Below are 19,951 nucleotides of genomic sequence, written 5' to 3'. Positions count from 1 at the left end.
AACCGGTTGTTAAAAAAATTAAATCCCACCACTGGAGACATCCAACCCAGAACTAAGGAGAAACTTCCTGACAAGGAGAACAATTAATCAGTGGAACAACTTTCCTCCAGAAGTTGTGGGTGCTCCAACATTCGAGGTTTTTAAGAAGAAATTGGACAACCATTTGTCTGAAATGGTATAGGGTCTCTTGCTTGAGCAGGGGACTAGAAGACATCCAATATCCCTCTATATTAATCTCATGCTGTTATATAAATTTAATAAATAAAAATTATCTACTATGAAGTGTAGACAGTGTGCTGTACAGAGTTGTCTACTGCTGTGTGAGTACATGCAAGAAGTGATATTTGATTCATATAGTACAGCTGTGCTTCAGATTACATTCAAAAAGTTATCTGGAAAAGCAACACAGTTCAAATTCAACAAATGCATCAGGACTCAAAACCCCACAGCAGCAGTGAGAGATTGGAAAAAGAGGTTGACTTAAAGAATGAATGAAAGAAAAGTGTGTGCCATAATACGCTTGCCAGCTCATTTCTCCAGTTCTTAAATCAAAACTAAGCTTCATCTTTCTAGAATAAAAGGTAAGCCATATGTTCTTTAAAAGGTTCTTTAAACAGCCTTGATAGCACAGTGGTTTAATGCACCCTGTTATTAACACAGCTGCCTGCAATTTCTGCTGGTTCGAATCTCTCCAAGGCTCAAGGTTGACTCAGCCTTCCATCCTTTCCAAGGTAGGTGAAATGAGGACCCAGTTTGTGGGGGCAATAAGCTGACTTTGTATAAAATATACAAAAGAATGAAGGCTATTGCTTAATGCATTGTAAGCCGCCCTGAGTCTCCGGAGAAGGGCGGCATATAAATCAAATTAAAAAAAAGAGAGAGAGAGAGAGACCAATGCTTAGCATTTGCTCTCAGCTATTAGTTTGCAGATTCTTGGAACATCTTTTTTCTGCTTCTTATCTTCCTTCCATTCACCTTTTGTGAACTTCTTTTACAGGAGACACACTTACGCTCCTATGTTCTCACCACACAATTTTGCATTCTTCTCATATACTTTCCCTACAACTGTTTCTGCTACTTTAGAATAAATAATGTAAACTCAGAAAGGTAAGTGACTGCTACAGCTTTTCTTGCATAAATTTTCCTGTAAAACTCAAGTTTAAGAAGCTAAGGCTATAATGTATACCCGTGCAAATTAAATTAGGCAGCATTTAGCTTATCAATCTAAACTGTCCCCTAGTCTATCATTAATATGCCCAAATGGTATTTGTAGATACAAAATTAAAACTAGGGTAGATGTTTGCACCCAATGCCATTTATAGGGACAAGTACCCTCAAATCAGTTTCTCTCTCTCTCTTTCTCTCTCTTTCTCTCTGTCTCTCACACTTTCTGTATATGTTTGTATGTATGAAATATATACACAGACTGGAGGGTCAGTATATATATACATACATACATACATACATACATACATACATACATACATACACACACATATAGGCTAGAGTCAAGTAATTCTAACTATCACTTTATTGTATCAGGTATTTCAAGCAATGATTTACTGTATTATTCACTGAGTATATACTTACCATGGCAACAAGCTCAACCTATGGCCTGGATGCTTGCTTTTAGATAAGCAGAAAGAAGTAAACTGAATTTCAACACTTAACATTGAAATGAGGATGGAATTGGATTTGGAATTGGAATGCACTGTGGTAGAAGTAGGGTTGTGAATTGGTATTCCAAGAATCACAAGACATATTACTTTAAAGACATAGCTAGCAGCTGAATTGGTGGGGTTGTTTTTAATGTATTTATTCTTATAAATAGAGCTGTGTGATTTTTATTAGAATTTGTCTACGGGAAAGGGATGGCTTAGAACCATCTCCTTTGTGAAGCCAGACAGCGCAAAACAAAGCAAAATTTTCTGATGTCAGTAGGTTCACAATTCTTTTTCTTACTTTAAAATCCAGAATGGTGTATGCAATTCAGTTCATTTTAATTTGTTTAGAAAGAAAGAAATTAAAACCCTTGAAACCAAATTATAGCCTCTGCTATAGAGATAGAGACAACTGCCATCTAGACTTTAAAACTAATGTGTAGAAAGAAGGCAAATATTTGTTTTTTTCATTACCAGTCATAGCCTGGGATGATACCTTGCTTAAAGCAATGTACATTCTTGGATTTTAGGCTTAGCAGAATGTGTGAACCTAGCCAATTTGTGTTTATTCAATGTATCCATTGCTTAAACACAAATTGGCTAGGTTCACACATTCTGCTAAGTCTAAGCTCCAAGAATATATTTACCAAGAACATTCCTATTGAGAACTATAACAAGACCCTAATAAAAATTTCAAGAAATTGATGGAATTCTGTCTGAATCTTAAAATTGTCATGCTGAAACATGTAGGGCACAACTATGTAACTTATCAGTTTACCCAAATGACAGCTTTACTCCTTTTGATTATTTATTGATCACATGTCTACATATCTGAGGGAAAACCATGAAGAAAGGTCATATGAATAATATTAAATCAATGTACAGAATTCCATTTAAAAAAATATTTTAAAAAAATCAAGTACCGGTAATATATATATATTTGTTTGTTTCTAGTTTTTAACCAATTATACCAATTGTTCCATACTTTGTAATAGTCTGATTCTTCTCTTTCTTGTATTTCTTTGGTTAACCTATCCATTTCAGTGCATTCTAGAATTTTTTCTATTAATTCTGTTTCGTTTGGCATTCTTTCTTGCTTCCAATTTTTTGCATAGATTATTCTTGCAGCTGTTACTTTGTGAATTGTAAGGTATTTGATATCTTTAGGGCATGATATCTTATTAGATTAAGCAGAGGTGAAGAAACGTATTATAAGCAGAATGTCACTTTGAAATAATGCTTAAGAAGGAAACATAATCCTTTTCTTTTTGTTTATATGTTGTATAAATGTTTGTTGTGTGTATGTTATGTTATTTTTTTTTAATATTTATACTCTAATAAAAATTTATTTTAAAAAAATCAAGTAGAATGCATTGGTTGAAATCTTGGTATGTAAGGCTGTAGCGCATTGAATATCTATGTTGGATTATAAATGCTTGGCTGGCATGTGTATTTATTAATTTCAAAATTTGGCTTTGTTATGATGTTCATGGAGACCAATTAATCCTTGAGTCTTCCCTTATGAAGATTTTCTATACTAATAGAACAATCATAGGCAAATTCAGCCTGATGCAAACTTTCTTTCAAATGGAATGGTCTCAAACTATGTTTGGCTTTGTAATAAAGATAATATAAGTGCCATTTATCTATACATTTACAAGGCTATCCAACTCTATATGGTTTTAAGCAGCACATAAGAAAAACAATCATCCAATTTTTTAAAAAAAAGCTAGAAGAAGAACATCTGTTAAAAAACAAACACATAGCAAACAATAAATAATCAAAAAGAGTAAAGCTGTCCTTTGGTGAACAGCTAAGTTACATAGTTGTGCCTACTCTAACCCAAGTCATGGAGAAAGACTCAAGTTTTCAGGACTATTTGAACTTGGCCAGGATGTGGGAGATGATGTTCCAAAGGGTTGGTGGTATGATGGATGACAACTAGCTCTTTCAATTGTCTTTGGAAACACAACAGCAACCATTATAGAAGTGGTGTTTATGCTTTTCTCACCCATCTCCACAAGTTCTCAAGTGTGAATGGGAAACTTCCAAGTAGGTTCACATAATACTAAACTTACAAAGATATAATTGGAGAGCTCATAGTTCACATGTGGTTGAAAACCACCCATTGATTTAATATATTGTTTGAACTAGGCCTTCATACTTTGCCAGTAATGTCAGCATTGTATTAGATATTATGCTAATTCAAAAAATTAGAATCCATTCCAAATTGGATTGTCCAACTCTTGATTGGACAAGTGTTATTAGACAAACAAGGAATTTGTCTCTGCGCATAAGTTCTCAATGTACATACAATAATAGTAATAGATCATTATCATAGTCATTATAAAAATTCATTCATCATAAAACATTAGATACAACACTTAATGATAGTCATGGATACTAAATAAGCAACCGACATAAATCATACTAGGATACTAAGTAAACAATATAAATCATAAGATACAAACAACAAAGTTATAGTCATAAGAAGATAAGGAGATAGGTAATAGGGAAGATGAGAATAATGATGGTAATACTGCCTTTCTAAATAGTTTGACAGTGTTGTGGGAATTACTTGTTTAGCAGAGTGATGGCATGGGGGAAAACGGACCTTGTGTCTAGTTGTTCTGATGTCCTATAGAGCCATTCTGACGGTAGAATGTAAACTGACATTGAAACAGTTTATGTCCAGGATGTGAGAGGTCTGTAGATTTTTTCACAGTCCACTTTCTGGCTCATGCAGTATACAGGTCCTCAATGGAAGGCAAATTGGTAGTAATTGATTTTTCTGCAGTTCTAATTATCTGTTTATCAACAACCTCAGATATGCAGATGATACTACTCTAATAGCAGAAAGTGAAGAGGAACTAAAGAGTTTCTTGAAGCAGGTGAAGGAGAAGAGTGCAAAAGTTGGGTTGAAATTCAACATTAATAAAACTAAGATGGCATCCAGCCCTCTCAATTCCTGGCAAATAGATGGGGAAGAAATGGAAGTAGTGACATATTTTATTTTCCTGGGCTCCAAGATCACCACAGATGGGGATTGCAACCAAGAAATTAAAAGATGCTTGCTCATAGGAAGGAAAGCTATGGCAAATCTAGACAGCGTACTAAAAAGCAGAGACACTACCCTGCCAACAAAGTGTGTATAGTCAAGGCTATGGTTTTCCCAGTTGCAATGTATGGCTGTGAAAGCTGGACTATAAGAAAGGCTGAGCACCAAAGAATTGAGGCCTTTGAACTATGGTGCTGGAGAAGACTCCTGCGAGTCCCTTGGACTGCAAGGTGATCAAAATGGTCAGTCCTAAAGGAGATCAACCCTGAGTGCTCTTTAGAAGGCCAGATCCTGAAGATAAAACTCAAATACTTTGGCCCCCTAATGAGAAGGAAGGACTCACTGGAGAAGAGCCTAATGCTGGGAACAACTGAGGCCAAAAGAAGAAGGGGGACAACAAAGAATGAGATGGCTGGATGGAGTCGCTGAAGAGTTGGCGTGAACTTAAATGGACTCCGGGGGATGATACAGGACAGGAAGGCCTGGAGGAACATTGTCCATGGGATCGCAATGGGTCAGACATGACTTCGTGACTAAAACAATAATCCATTGAAGTCTGTGTTTATCTTGTTTGATTACAGTGCCAAACCAGACAGTTATAGAGGTGCAGATCAGAGGTGAAATGCTCCCAGTTTGGACCGGCTCGGACGAGTAGGTAGCAATGGTGGCGGGCAGTTCGGAGAACCGGTAGCAAAAATCCCTGCCCCTATCCCCCATGCCCAGCTGAGCCGCGCGATCATCAGAGCCTTTTTTTTCTTTTAAATGGCTCTGACTAGCCAAGCTCTGACGATCCCAGCTGAGTTGCCTGCTAACCGGTAGCAAAAATCCCTCCCCCCCCCAGCCTCTAGCTTGCTTACCTTAGCTGCTGGTCGCAATGCCTGCCTTGCTTTGCTTGCTGTAATACCTGCAATCCATTGCATCAGCAAGCAACTGAATCTCCCTGCCTGCAATCAAGTTCATCGGTGAGCACCTCTATCTGCCTGCCTGCCTTCCTGCCTAGACTTGTGGACTTCAATTCCCAGCAAAGCTGGCTGAGGAATTCTGGGAGTTGAAGTCCACAAGTCTTAAAGTTGCCAAGGTTGGAGATCCCTGTTCTATTGGGTAAGTTTTTTTCCCCTTTGGGAGCTTTAAAAAAAAATAGTTAATTGGGAGTTTTTTAGTTGTTCTTTTTTTAGACCTAGCCATGTAAAGTTTAGGAAGTTTTAAATTTAGCTGTTTTTATATAAAAATAAAAATAAAATAATATTTGTGCAGCTTTCTGAGATTTAGTGTGTTTCTGTAGTGTTTCACTCTAACTACACATACACACAAAATCTCACAAAGCTGAATGTGGAATTTTGTGTGTGTAAAGTGTGAAAGTTGGTTTTTTTGGGCTTTTTGTGGCTGTGTGAGGTTCCTGCTTGTTGCAGGGGCCATTTTGGGCCTAGCACAGCTGCTTTTACATTGTGGGTGAGCCAGTTGTGTTGTGTTGTGTTTTGTAGGTTAAAAAAGGGCAAAGAAGTGACATTGACTTGGCCATGCCCACCCAGTCACCTTACCACCAAGCACCGCCCACTAATTAAGCCACGCCCACAGAACCGGTAGCAAAAATTTTTAGATTTCACCCCTGGTGCAGATGACAGACTCAATAATTCCTCTGTAGAACTGTATCAGCAGCTCCTTGGGCAGCCTGACCTTTCTGAGTTGATGCAGGAAGAACATTCTTCGTTGTGCTTTTTTGATTACGTTCTTGATGTTAGGTGTCTGTTTTAAGTCCTGAGATATTAAAGAACCTAGAAACTTGAAGATCTCTACTGTTGCTACTGTGTTGTCTAGTATTGTGAGTAATGGTAGTGTAGGAGGGCTTCTCCTAAAATCTACTAACATTTCTACAGTTTTAACTTTTAAATATATTTAGCACGTTATATGATCCCAACCTTATTCACATTATAGGTAGGTAGGCAGGCAGGCAGGCAGGCAGGCAGGCAGGCAGGCAGACAGACAGATAGATAGATAGATAGTATGTGGTCATTCCAATGCCAAGGTATCCCTGCTAAAAATAAAACTATAGCTTTAGCATTCAATTTAGGTGTGACATTTTACTCCACAGGGAATTCTACCACCAGCTGCACAATCATAGCAGTCAAACTGTTTGATTAACCTGAACAGTTTTACAGGTGCAAAAGGAAGCAAGTAATTTCCTAAATCATCTACAGAACAAGACCTGGTACTTAGCAAAGATTAAGCAGTATCTGCATGATTTAGTTTATATCTAAGACCACCCAGTGAAGGTTATGGAAGGAGTACAGGAATGCAGCTTAGAAACCTCCAGATTGATAAATGTTACCTAACTAGCAGACTTTTAAATGTCAGCTGAAGCAAAGTGGTTTGGCAATATTTCTAGGAAATTAGATACTCAGAAAATATGAAGCACCGATGTAATTCCTGTTGTCAAGGTGAAGCTGAAGCCTTGTTTGATACCCCTGGAGTAAGCTTAGGACAATCCTTCAAGCAGTTGTTTTGGAGAAAAATATGCTACTGCAACTTTGGTTTCATTGGTAGCATGTGGCATTCCTTGGCTACAGCTATGTAAATAGGGACAGCTATAGACTGCAGAAATACACAGCTTTCCCAAAACAACCTCTGCAAGTGACTGTATTTTTCATCATGGCTTGTAATGCCCTATTTTATCTGTGTTGAACCATACCATACCCATAGCCATGTATGTATTTGATGGAAAATTTTATAAAACCCATTTTTAGGTCTGCAGCATAATTATGTATTGATTAAAGTTTATAAAGTTTTAGTGGCCTTCCCTAAGATCTCATGCCAGAAAAATAAATATGTACAGGGTTTTTTTTTAGAATAATAAATCTGATTTTGTGAGATTTCATCAGTGAAATCTCACAAAAATCATCATCAGTGAAATCATCAGTATGTCCTTAGTTGAAATCACATAGACATGATCCAATCCAATGCCCAATTCCTCCCTTCCAGAGGTGGTATTCAGCAGGTTCTGACCAGTTCTGGAGAATTGGTAGCAGAAATTTTGAGTAGTTCCAAGAACTGGTAAATACCACCTCTGGCTGGCCCCGCCCCCTTCTATTCTCTGCCTCTCAAGTCCCAGCTGATCAGGAGGAAATGGGGATTTTACAGTATCCTTCCCCTGGAGTGGGGTGGGAATGGAGATTTTACAGTATCCTTCCCCTGCCACACCCACCAAGCCACGCCCATCAAGCCATGCCATGCCACATCCACTAAGCCATGCCCACAGAACTGGTAGTAAAAAAATTTGAATCCCACCACTGTCCCTTTCCCACTCAAACCCAGGTTTCTTTCTCTCATTGCCCTGCTTATGGAAGGACTCAACCCTGGATCAAAGGGCTTGGAGCACTAAGGAGAGTAGGCACCTCTAATGGGTAGACTGCAGGCTGCAACCAAGGCAATGGCCAGATAAATCCAAGTCCAGGGTAGAACTGTAACCCGAGGAAAAGACCCTCATTAGTTTACACAAAGATTGCTGTGGTTAAGCAACAGGCTAGAAACTAGGAGATTCTGAGTTCTAGATTTGCCTTAGCTATGAAAGCCAGCTGGGTGACATTGGGCTAGTCACTCTCTCTCAACCTTGACAGGGTTGTTGCTATGGGGAAAATAGGAAGAAGGAGTATTTTGCATGCTAGCTGTCTTGAATTACTTATAAAGTAGTAAAGATGGGATAAAAATCAAATAAGTAAAGTTATTAAAAGTTTGAATATTTTATTACTGTAATTTTATTTATTTTATTTATTTATTTTATTTGTCAAGTATGTATTAGATAATATATATAAGCATAAGCATGAATTGAATACATAAAATGAATACAATTAAAGGGAACATTAGAACAGGGACGGTAGACACGCTGGTGCTCTTATGCACGCCTCTTACAGACCTCTTAGGAATGAGGTGAGGTCAACAGTAGACATTTTGGGGGTTTTGGTATGAAACCACAGAGTTAGGTAGTGCATTCTAGGCACTGACCACTCTGTTTCTGAAGTCATATTTTCTGCATTTATTTATAATATATTTATTTTATAACAAAAGTACTGTAATAATGTCTATAACTTTGTTTTCCTAGTGTATCTTGAATAGCTGACAACAGCACAGCATTTGTTCCTGTCATTCCCTTAACTCTCTCTCTTTTACTTTTCACTTTCCGATCCGTTTTTGTGCATACATTTTCCCTTATAACCATTCTTTTACAGATATATTACACATTTTTATTGCCCTAGTTATTAGTAAATTGTTTGTTTGTATTGCTGACTGCTATTATTTGTTGATAATTCTTATTGTTTTTTTTAAAAAAAACTTATATTTAACATAATTCTGGAGTTCAGCATGGGAGATGATAGAAGATAACTGAAGTTTTTAATCTGATATTTCACTTTCTACATTTATTGTGCCAAAATATCTTGTAAGGTTAGTACAGTTGAAGCACTGACTGGCACCATTATTGGCTTGTGGGAGTGCCAAACTCGTGACGACTCATTGTCGTCCTGTGACGTGTCACAACTTTTCCCCCTTTGCTCCCTTTTCCTCCTTCGCTAAAACAGGAGTGGACATGGCCAGTGTGTGATGCATTTGGCCCGTGGGCCAGTGGTGGGTTTCTATCGGTTCACACCGATTCAGGTGAACCGGTAGCAGTGGTGGCGGGAGGCTCTGCCCACCTGTCCAGAATGTCATCAAAAATGCTCTGCACATGCACAGAAGCTTCTGCGCATGTGCAGAAGTGCCATACTTGCAAAGCGAGCACGTGTGCCCGCATTGCTACTGATAGCAAACCAATAGCCCCAGGATTTGAATCCCATTATTGCCGTGAGCCATGAGTTTGACACCCCTGATCTAATGAATAGGATTAGTTCCAATAGTTTAAGGTTAGTTTGAACCTTCGCCAGTGTTTCACTGAAGACATGTGCAAACTGCCTGCTTTTAAATTCTCTTTTTCGGTTTCTAAATCTGTTGGATCCACCTGCTCTCTGGGAATTCAAATACAACTGAAAGGCAGCAAGAGAGGTGAGAAAAGACTGCTTTGACTAATAGGCTAGAAATAGAAAAAAAGTGATAGCAAAAGGCATAAAATTAAGTCGCTTCTACATGTATACCTGGCACTTGAGATTATTACAAAGCGTTGCCAAGACATTGCTGTCTGTGGGTGTAGAATTCAAGCTTTTCAGAGAACTGTTTACGAATTATAATTATATCTCTAATTTCAACTCTTCCTTTCTATGGCATTTGGTCACTGTTTTTCATTTCAGAATCCATTAAGTGGCATAAATGGAATGAATAATGCTGTGAGAAAAATGCTAGAAGTTTTGCTTTGTTCAATCTAAGTGTAGCTTAGAATGTATGTTTAAGCTGATCTGCAAGAGAGAAAGGGAATACTACCTTAAAAGTAAATTAAAGAAACCTGAGTAGTCTGTAGTTTATTGGTTTAACCAGTAAACTGACAAAATATTGAATATAATAGGAATAAAATCTAAGACTTTATTATCTATTGTATGGATCACTTAAACCAGAATAATATATCATATGTTTATGTTTTACTCTTTGGATTAGTCAAACCAACTGTAATGATTTCCATACCTTTTTTTTTAAATTTGATTTATATGCCGCCCTTCTCCAGAGACTCAGGGCGGCTTACAATGCGTTAAGCAATAGCCTTCATACTTTTGTATATTTTTTCAAAGTCAGCTTATTGCCCCCACAAACTGGGTTCTCAATTTACCTACCTTAGAAAGGATGGAAGGCTGAGTCAACCTTGAGCCTGGCAAGATTCCAATTTACTAATTGCAGACAGCTGGACTTTGGGGAAATTATGGGATTTATTCATGAGCAGCCCTACCAAGGATTGTATTGTATTTATAAGGGTTATAGGTATGAAATAGGAAATAACAAATCTACAACAGTACCAATGAATGTAGCTCATATTAGAAATGTTCATTTCTGAATCTGAATTGACAGTATGGATCGTATAATGCCAGTCACAGGTGAAACACTTACAACGGAGCAGATATCCAGAGAAAAAGAATATGTAATAATCTTGTGAAATCTAGCATGTGAATTAAGTGAAGTCCTTTATTAGCATTTGTATGTATTTTCTATAAACAACTTAAGTTCCCCCAGTTATTTTTCCATCCAACTTCTATAGTAATTCCTGCAAGAAAACATTCAATTTGTACAAAATCTGAATGCCAGGCAGATTAAGCAAGTATGCAATCTATGAGTAACCACAGGGGAAAAAAAGCTCACATTTGTCTTTCTATAAATTCTTTTTCATTTACATTTGCTCCAGTGTAATCACAAGCCATTTATCCCATCCCAAATCCAATTTTTAAAGTGAATAACATCATGTTGATTACTTCATTTTCTCACTTGATGCACAAATCCATTGTTCTTCTAGATTATATAGGACCCATTGTGCTTCTGGATTATATTGAATTGACTTACATTAGCCATATGAATCTATATCTTAGTCAGTAAGCAATAAAACATGAGTAAAACACCCTGTCTCACATATAATCACATATCTGGGGCATATTTTTCCATATCTGGAAAAGCTGAGGAGAGATTTGATTATCCCCAGCATTCCTACTGAAAATATGTACTGTATAATATTTTAAATCATAGTTTATAACTAACATTCACTTTAGATGCATTTTGTATTATGAGATATTTGCTTTAGTCCTCAGCTTTATTTTTTAAATATTGATAAATTTATATCTGTTTGTTTAATTTCTTACAGCATTGATATTTGAAGAATTTGTCTAATTTATTTTTATTTTTTAATTTATTTATTTTTTAAATTTAAACATATGCGCTCCTTTTCTTGATTAACAAAATAACAAGAACCGATACCTGATACATGAATCTGAATGTTATATGAACAGTGCAATGCAATAAGTTAAAACAAAACAAAACAAAGCAAAACAAAAAGATTGCAAGACAGATTACTCTAATTTGATTAGGAAAATAAATAGTTATCAAGTAAAAATGCCTCTTTAACCAAAGCATAACTCTAGAAGATAAAGAAACTAAAAATTGTACCATCACTGTATTTTAGCTAACCTGTCTTAATGCTAGAATTTATCATTTGGACAGACAGTTTAGGTTCCCTCAAAATTCCACAACTACCTACAGACAAACAATCTTTGAAAGAGTTCTAAGTTGATCTAAATATTCAAATGATACATTTCCCTTCTGACTTTAGAGTTCCGAATGCATTTCTATGTATACTGAAGAGCTTTGCTATAAAAATGCTTCGATTATATAGAAGCAAATGAAGAACTGATTTTGCCCAATAAAAAATAGCACATTTCATTCATTCATTTCCTATGAATTCTGACTTGCCCCTATAAACTCATATACTTTTTAAATTCCATTTCTGGCCCACCCATGGAAGAACAGAGCAACCTTGTCTGTATTTATTTTATTTATATCCTTCATTCCTATTCAAATGAGTATCAACATAACTAATAATTAATAAACCACAATGCTTTTTTTAAAAAAAGTTAAAATGTAAATCTCTCTAACCTATCTAAAGATATTGGGATTTTGTTATCCAAAATAGGCCTATTTGATATAGCTCTCATACAGTTTACTACAATCTACTGGGAAAGATACAGACTTTCAGCTGGTCTTTCATTTATCATGCATAATTTAAGTTGCCTTTCCTTCAGTGTATCCATACCAAGTATGACAAAAACTGGATCCAATTTACAGCAAGGGCAAGGGCATAAAAAATTGAATATACAAAGGTGTGTGTGTGTGTGTGTGTGTGTGTGTGTGTGTCCATCACACATACAGTGCTTGTGTATTCAGACACATATCCAGCCTGTCTTCCACAGAAGACCAATATATTGTGTGGGTCAGAAAAGGCTAGGGTTAGGGTAGGGATCTGCAGCCCCTCACATCCTAGACATAAACTATTTCAACTCCTTCCCTTGGAACAGCGCTATAGGGCATTTTATTCCAAGACAACTAGACACAGGGACAGTTTCACCTCTCATGCTACGACTTTGCTGAACACCTAATTCTTGCACCTGACAAAAAAAAAATAAGTACTAAGATTATTTGGGGGATGGGCCAGTGGTGAAATCTAATTTTTTTTAGCCCACTCCAGGGGAAGGATACTGCAAAATCTCCATTCCCACCCCACTCTGGGGCCAGCCAGAGGTGGTGTTTGCCGGTTCTCCGAACTACTCAAAATTTCCGCTACCGCTTCTCCAGAACCTGTCAGAACCTGCTGGATTTCACCCCTGGGATGGGTTAATGTGTATGTAAATTAAACTATAGGGTATGGATATAGTATTATTATTTATCCCCTTTATTATTTTTACTTCCCTCTTTTATTGACTGTGCATTTTTATATTATTAGTAATATTATTATATTCTGTTGTTCGCAAGTACACTGAGTCCTTCTGTACTGGCGACAAATTCCTTGTGGGTCTAACCATGCTTGGCCAAATAAAGTATAAGTACTATATATATGTGTGTGTGTGTGTGTGGAAATTATATAGTGAAAACTCTATTGGACAACAGAGGAGGAGTAGAAATAAATAAATTAAAGCAGAGGATTCATGTTATTTGTATTCAGTATAATCCTCTGTAACATTTTCTGGATCACTTACTTACATTCAGAATTAGCTATTTTGTTTACCTTTTTAATAATTTCTTTTTTTTTTTCAAAGCAGGCATTTTGTTTTATTTTGTTTTCACATAATAAAACACAGTGGAGTGTTTTAATGAAAATGTAGAAAAAGAGAGTGAAAAAGGTGAAAAAGGCCCAAAATCAGAAGGCCAACATGTCTTGGTCAACACAAGAGGTTGTGATTCACCAGGCAAAACGTGTCACCCAATAACCTATCAATGAAGCCTGTTTTACAAAAGACGCTACTAAAATGGGCCAACATTTTTAGTTCTTACTAGACAACACCAGCATTAGCTCTCAATAGTATGTCATCTAAGATTACAATTGTCATAAAATTTTAAATCAAGAGCATTTTCATCAACTTATTTTAAGGGTTTTAGAGGAACATATTTACTTTTCACTTCCATCTCTAGGATCTTTTGGATTTTTCGTCTTGAGTCACAATAAAGTTACTGGAATCAATTTAAAAATAATATTTATAGCTCAGGTGTGAAATTAGGGGGTCCTTGGTGCTCTCTGAGTTTGTTTATTTTCTTCCAGATTACCCAAACTAGGTAACATCATCAGTGTTAGAGTTGTGGCTCCGTTGCCTGAGCCTGGGCTATCGACAGATGCAGACTCTGAGAGTGAGGGGGAGGAGTTGGCAAGGCCTCCCTCTCCAGGACCCTCCTCTCTGGCAATGCCTCCGGAGGACACCGAAGACCAAACAATAGGCTCAGAGCCAAGCACATCCCCACATCCATAGGTGGACAGCGACGAGGGAGAAGTGTGCACAGCAGAGGGGAAGGCGTGCCAGAGATTAGCTGAGTCACTGGACCACACCCCACAGGGTATAAATGTGGGTGTGGTGGCCGGTTCAGTTTGTGACGAGCAAAAACTGGAAATACTCCATGATCTCTGCTTTACTGGACTTTGCCTGCTTTATCGGACTGCATTTGGATTAATCTTTGTTTTGTGTGAGTAAAGTCTGAATTGGCAGCTAGCCACTGGGTTGCTGCCAGCTTTATCATCAAAGAGTTTTGTCATGTGGCTTATTAACTCCGGGCCGTCTGTGGGGGTGTGTGCGTGGTACGGGGACAGAACAGTTAGTAATACAGTACTAGTACGTCAGAACTAGCACTGATGATGTTATCTAGTTTGGATAATGAAATCCCTGGCAGAAAACAAATAAGCTCAGAGAGCACCAAGGACTTCCCAGTTACTAGAATGCAACCTCATACTAATAGGAGTAGTAGGTATATTTGCCACCTGACATAAATATTAAAAAGGTAAGATAAAAATATTATCATCAGCATCCTCTCAACTAGTCTCAACAGGACTTTTTAAAAAGTTATATTGCTGCTTTTGATTTTCAGTCATTTTATGTGGTGTTTTGCTAAAGTTAGTGAATTCCTATTTATCGTAGTAACAAAACCAGAACAAACCAGCCTCTGCCAGTAGTCAGATTTGTCATCATTGTCCAAATCTTTACATCTTTAAACTTGCACCTTAACAGCTGCGGTACTTGATCAGCTTTATTCTATAAACCCTGACACCTGTCGTCATACCCTTTCACAGTAGTAAACAAAGCCAGAGCATTCAAAATACCTCCTGTTCTGGCTGACCTTTCACTATAAAACTTGTGTTTATTTTGAATTTCTACAAACTCTTTCTGTATGTCAAGGTCTTATTTTTTTTTCCCATCTGCCACGACAGGGAAGAGAGATTGGCTGTTCTTTGAGACCCTGGGAAACAATTTTTTTAGGCTTGTGGTAAAGCAAAGTATGCAAGGAAAATATTCTGTGAACAATTACATAAATATTTTATCACAAATGAGATTTAAAGAACACCAAAAGGATTTTTTTTAAAAAAAGAGAGAGAGAGAGAGAGAGAGAGAGAGAGAGAGAGAGAGAGAGAGAGAGATCTACAGATTACATTTGCTCATTAAAGTTAGCGATACGGGATAAGTATGTGTGTCCATGCATACAAATACATTAAATCTTGATTGTCAATCATGAAGATATCAGTGGTAAACTGCATGGAAACCTGTCAATCAGAAAAGGCTTCTCTTTTTCTCATTTATTCTCAGTTTATTTTTCATTTCTCTAAATGATATTTCAAATTCCCTTTTTTTGTTGCAGTTGGCAGAGACAGCTACTGCTGGGGTTCCAATACAAATATTGTCACCCCTTGGAAGATGGCACAACTGCATTCCAATATGAAGAATGAGTTCCCTCTTCAACAGACTGTTCCTGTCTTGTGCTTATGGACAGAGATATTCCTGGGCTGAGATTATGTATGTATGTATGTATGTATGTATGTATGTATGTATGTATGTATGTATGTATTTATTTATTTATTTATTTATTTATTTATTTATTTATTTATTTATTTATTTATTTATTTATTTATTTATTTATTTATTTATTTATTGGTTCGATTTATATGCCGCCGTTCTCCGGGCGGCTTACAATGCATTAAGCAATAGCCTTCATACTTTTGTATATACCTGCTTAGTAGGGCTTTCGGGCCCCCTAAGCAGTGTTCTTTTTTATACAAAGTCAGCTTATTGCCCCCACAATCCGGGTCCTCATTTTACCTACCTCGGAAAGATGGAAGGCTGAGTCAACCTTGAGCCTAGTGAGATTTGAACTTGCAGTAATTGCAGGCAGCTGGCAGCTAAGTGCTACTTAAAAGCATTTTAGTCCGCTGTGCCACCAAGGCTCCCTTTTGAGGAGGACAACTTTTGAGTTGTCATTTTATCTAATTTAATTTAATTTAATTAATTAAATTTATATGCCGCCCCTCTCCGAAGACTCAGGGCGGCTCACAATACATTTTAAAAAATAATTATAAAAAAACATTGAAAAATTAAAAACATTAAAAACTCATTCATGCCATTCATGGCCAGATCTCACCAGATCACAAGAGCGAGATCAACGGCCCCAGGCCTGCCGGAAAAGCCAGGTCTTCACCGTTTTTCGGAAGGCCAATAGGGTGGGGATGGTCCGGACCTCAGGAGGTAACTGGTTCCAGAAAGCTGGGGCAGCCACAGAGAAGCCCCCCCCCCTTGCGGGCCCACCAGCCAGCATTGTTTAGTTGACGGGACCTGGAGGAGACCAACTCTGTGGGATCTTACCGGTCGCTGGGAGCTATGCGGCAAAAGGCGGTCTCGAATTTACCACCTACTGATGGAAAGACACATTTCTGTGGCCTTATTATTCAGTCAGTCATACAAATGTTTATTCATGCATGTACCTGCTTCTTTTGTATAAATACACTCAACTGAAGTAGAAAGGCTATCTTGATGTTCTTTTGCTGGAACAGTTTAAATGCAAGTGATTAAATCCAATCATTTCTAACCTTTAGGATAAGCATCCCGTCATGACAATATCATATTTCTCCAAGCTAGTTCATGCGATTTCCAAACATACATTGGTAAATAAATAGAAGTGAAGACTTGGATAATGGCAACAAACAAACAAACAAACAAACAAACGCCTGCATTGAGATAAATAAACTACTCTTTAGATTCTAAGCTACAGAATTTTGCCACAGATTGTAAGTTATTTTCATAACTGCCTTGGTTTAGTAACCATGTGAATGGAATTAGCATGCTCTGTAGTTTGCATTATTCTGGATGTACACTGCCTGCACTCCAATAGCATGCTATAAACTATCTGCTTATAGGCAATAAAACCTATTGGATAACAAAGGATGTCATTCTCAGAGGAGTTAGTCCCAGATATTGAAAATCTTTACCATTTTATGAGATTCCATTCTTTGCAGATAAATATTTTAATGTTTACATAGCTTGACAGCACAGTCTTAAGTTTCCCTCCTTTGCTCTGTTTGCATTCTAACGTAAGATGGCATTTATTTCCATGTAATGGAAGATCAACTGTCAGCTCATGGTTCTGCCTGACCACTGGAGCATATTCTAAAGCATGTAGTCATTCACAGGTAAGTTCAGCTAAATTCACTTAACTACATGTCCAATATTCTGCACTGAACTGATGGAAGTGGAGGTTTCAGATTTTAAAATGTGTCAACCCTGAAGTTTATTTATTTTTATTTTTTTTGTTAAATTTCTATACCGCCCTTCTCCCAAAGGACTCAGGGCGGTGAACAGCCAAAAGATAAAACACAGAGATACAAAATTTAAAAGAGATTAAAAGAGATTAAACAATTTGGCTAAATTTTAAAAATATCCCATAATTAAACAAATTAAAATTAGTGTTTAAAATTTAAATTTTAAAATTTTAAAAGGGAGAAGATTTAGGCCAGGCCAGCTTGATGAAATAAAAACGTTTTAAGCGTGCGACGGAAGGTGCGCAGATCCGGGATCCTCCGTATCTCCGGGGGGAGCTCGTTCCAGATCGTAGGTGCTCCCACAAAGAAGGCTCTCCCCCTAGGGGCCGCCAGTCGACATTGTTTGGCCGACGGCACCCGGAGGAGCGTATTGGCCGGTGGGAGGCTATTGGTGGTAGCAGGCGGTCCCGTAGATAACCAGGTCCTAAGCCATGGAGCGCTTTAAAGGTGGTAACCAGAACCTTGAAGCGCACTCAGAAGACCACCGGGAACCAGTGCAGCTTGCGCAGGAGAGGTGTTACATGGGAGCTCCACGTTGCTCCCATAACCACCCGCGCGGCCGCACTCTGCGCCAGTTGGAGCCTCCGAGTGCTCCTCAAGGGGAGCCCCAGGTAGAGAGCGTTACAATAGTCCAGACGAGAGGTGACAAGGGCATGAGTGACCATGTGTAGGGAGTCCTGATCTAGAAAGGGACGCAACTGGCGGATCAGGCGAACCTGATGAAAAATCCTCCCGGTCACGGCCGTCAAGTGCTCTTCTAGAGACAGCCGTGAATCCAGGAGGACGCCCAAGTTGCGAGCCCTTTCCGTGGGGGCCAATGATTCGCCCCCAATAGTCAGCGATGGCACCAGCTGACTATATCGGGACGTCAGAAACCACAGCCACTCAGTCTTGGATGGGTTGAGCCTGAGCCTGTTCCTCCCCATCCAGATCCGTACGGCCTCCAGGCACCGGGACATCACTTCAAGGGCATCGTTGGGGTGGTCCGGGGTGGAGATGTACAGCTGGGTGTCGTCAGCGTACTGATAGTACTTCACCCCGAAACCACGGATGATCTCGCCCAGCGGCTTTACATAAATGTTGAACAAAAGGGGTGAGAGGACCGACCCCTGTGGCACCCCACATATGAGGGGCTTCGGGGTCTACCTCTGCCCCCCTGTCAACACAGACTGCGACCGGTTGGAGAGAAAGGAGGAGAACCATTGTAATACGGTGCCTCCCACCCCCAACTCTTCCAACCGGTGCAGCATGATACCATGGTCGATGGTATCAAAAGCCGCTGAGAGATCTAACAGGACCAAGACAGAGGAGCAACCCCTGTCCCGAGCCCTCCAGAGATCATCAACCAATGCGACCAATGCCGTTTCCGTGCTGTACCCAGGCCTGAAACCCGACTGGAATGGATCTAGATATGACGTTTCATCCAGGTACTGGGGAAGCTGTCGTGCAACCACACTCTCAACAACCTTCGCAACGAAGCAAAGGTTGGAGACTGGACGATAATTAGCCATAACTGCCGGGTCCAGGGAAGGCTTCTTGAGGAGAGGCCTCACCACTGCCTCCTTCAAGGCGGTGGGGAAGGCACCCTCATCCAATGAAGCATTTATAATCCCCTGGAGCCAGCCCCGCGTCACCTCCCGGGAAGCCAGTACTAACCAGGAGGGACACGGGTCCAACAAACATGTGGTCGCATTCAGTCTACCCAGAATCCTGTCCATGTCATCTGGGGTCACAGGATCAAACTCGTCCCAGATAACATTCTCAAGACCTGCCCCCGTCACCCTCGCTGGACCTACCCAGTCGGAGTTCAGACCTTCCTGAATCTGAGTGATTTTGTCATGCAGATATTGAACAAAGTCCTCGGCTCTACCCTCCAAGGGGTCCTCCCGCGCTTCCTGGTGGAGCAGGGAGCGGGTCACCCTAAACAGGGCGGCCGAGCGATTATCTGATGACGCAATAAGAGCAGCACAATGAGTATATTTTGCTGTTTTTATCGCCACTAGGTAATTCTTAATATGAGATCTTACCAGTGTCCGGTCCGATTCAGAAAGACTAGCCCTCCAACTACTCTCTAGGTGTCTTTTCCGGCGCTTCATCTCCCTCAGCTCCTCAGTAAACCAAGGAGCCAGGTGAGAATGGCGCCGGGTCAGAGGCCGCAAAGGCCCGACTCGATCCAGAGCTCCAGCGGCTGCTCTATCCCAAGCGGCCACTAGGCCTCCAGTTGAGGCGTGTGCAAGATCCTCGGGGATTGGCCCAAGCTCCCTTTGGAACCTATCAGGTTCCATCAGGCGCCTGGGGCGGTACCATCTTACCGGTTCCGCCTCCCTGCGGCGGGGTACCGTGGTTTGAAGGTCAAGGCGAAGGAGAGAGTGATCCGACCATGACAAGGGCTCAATGACTATTTCCCCTATCTCAAGATCACTCAACCACTGTCCAGAGACAAAAACCAGGTCCAGTGTGTTTCTCCCCCTGTGCGTAGGGCCATGAATTAGCTGGGTC

The sequence above is a fragment of the Pituophis catenifer genome, unplaced genomic scaffold, assembly GCF_029215685.1.
Source record: "Pituophis catenifer annectens isolate HBS135680 unplaced genomic scaffold, rPitCat1.0.hap2 SCAF_1, whole genome shotgun sequence".
NCBI classification, from domain to species: domain Eukaryota; kingdom Metazoa; phylum Chordata; class Lepidosauria; order Squamata; family Colubridae; genus Pituophis; species Pituophis catenifer.
Note: the sequence above shows the minus strand (reverse complement) of the source record.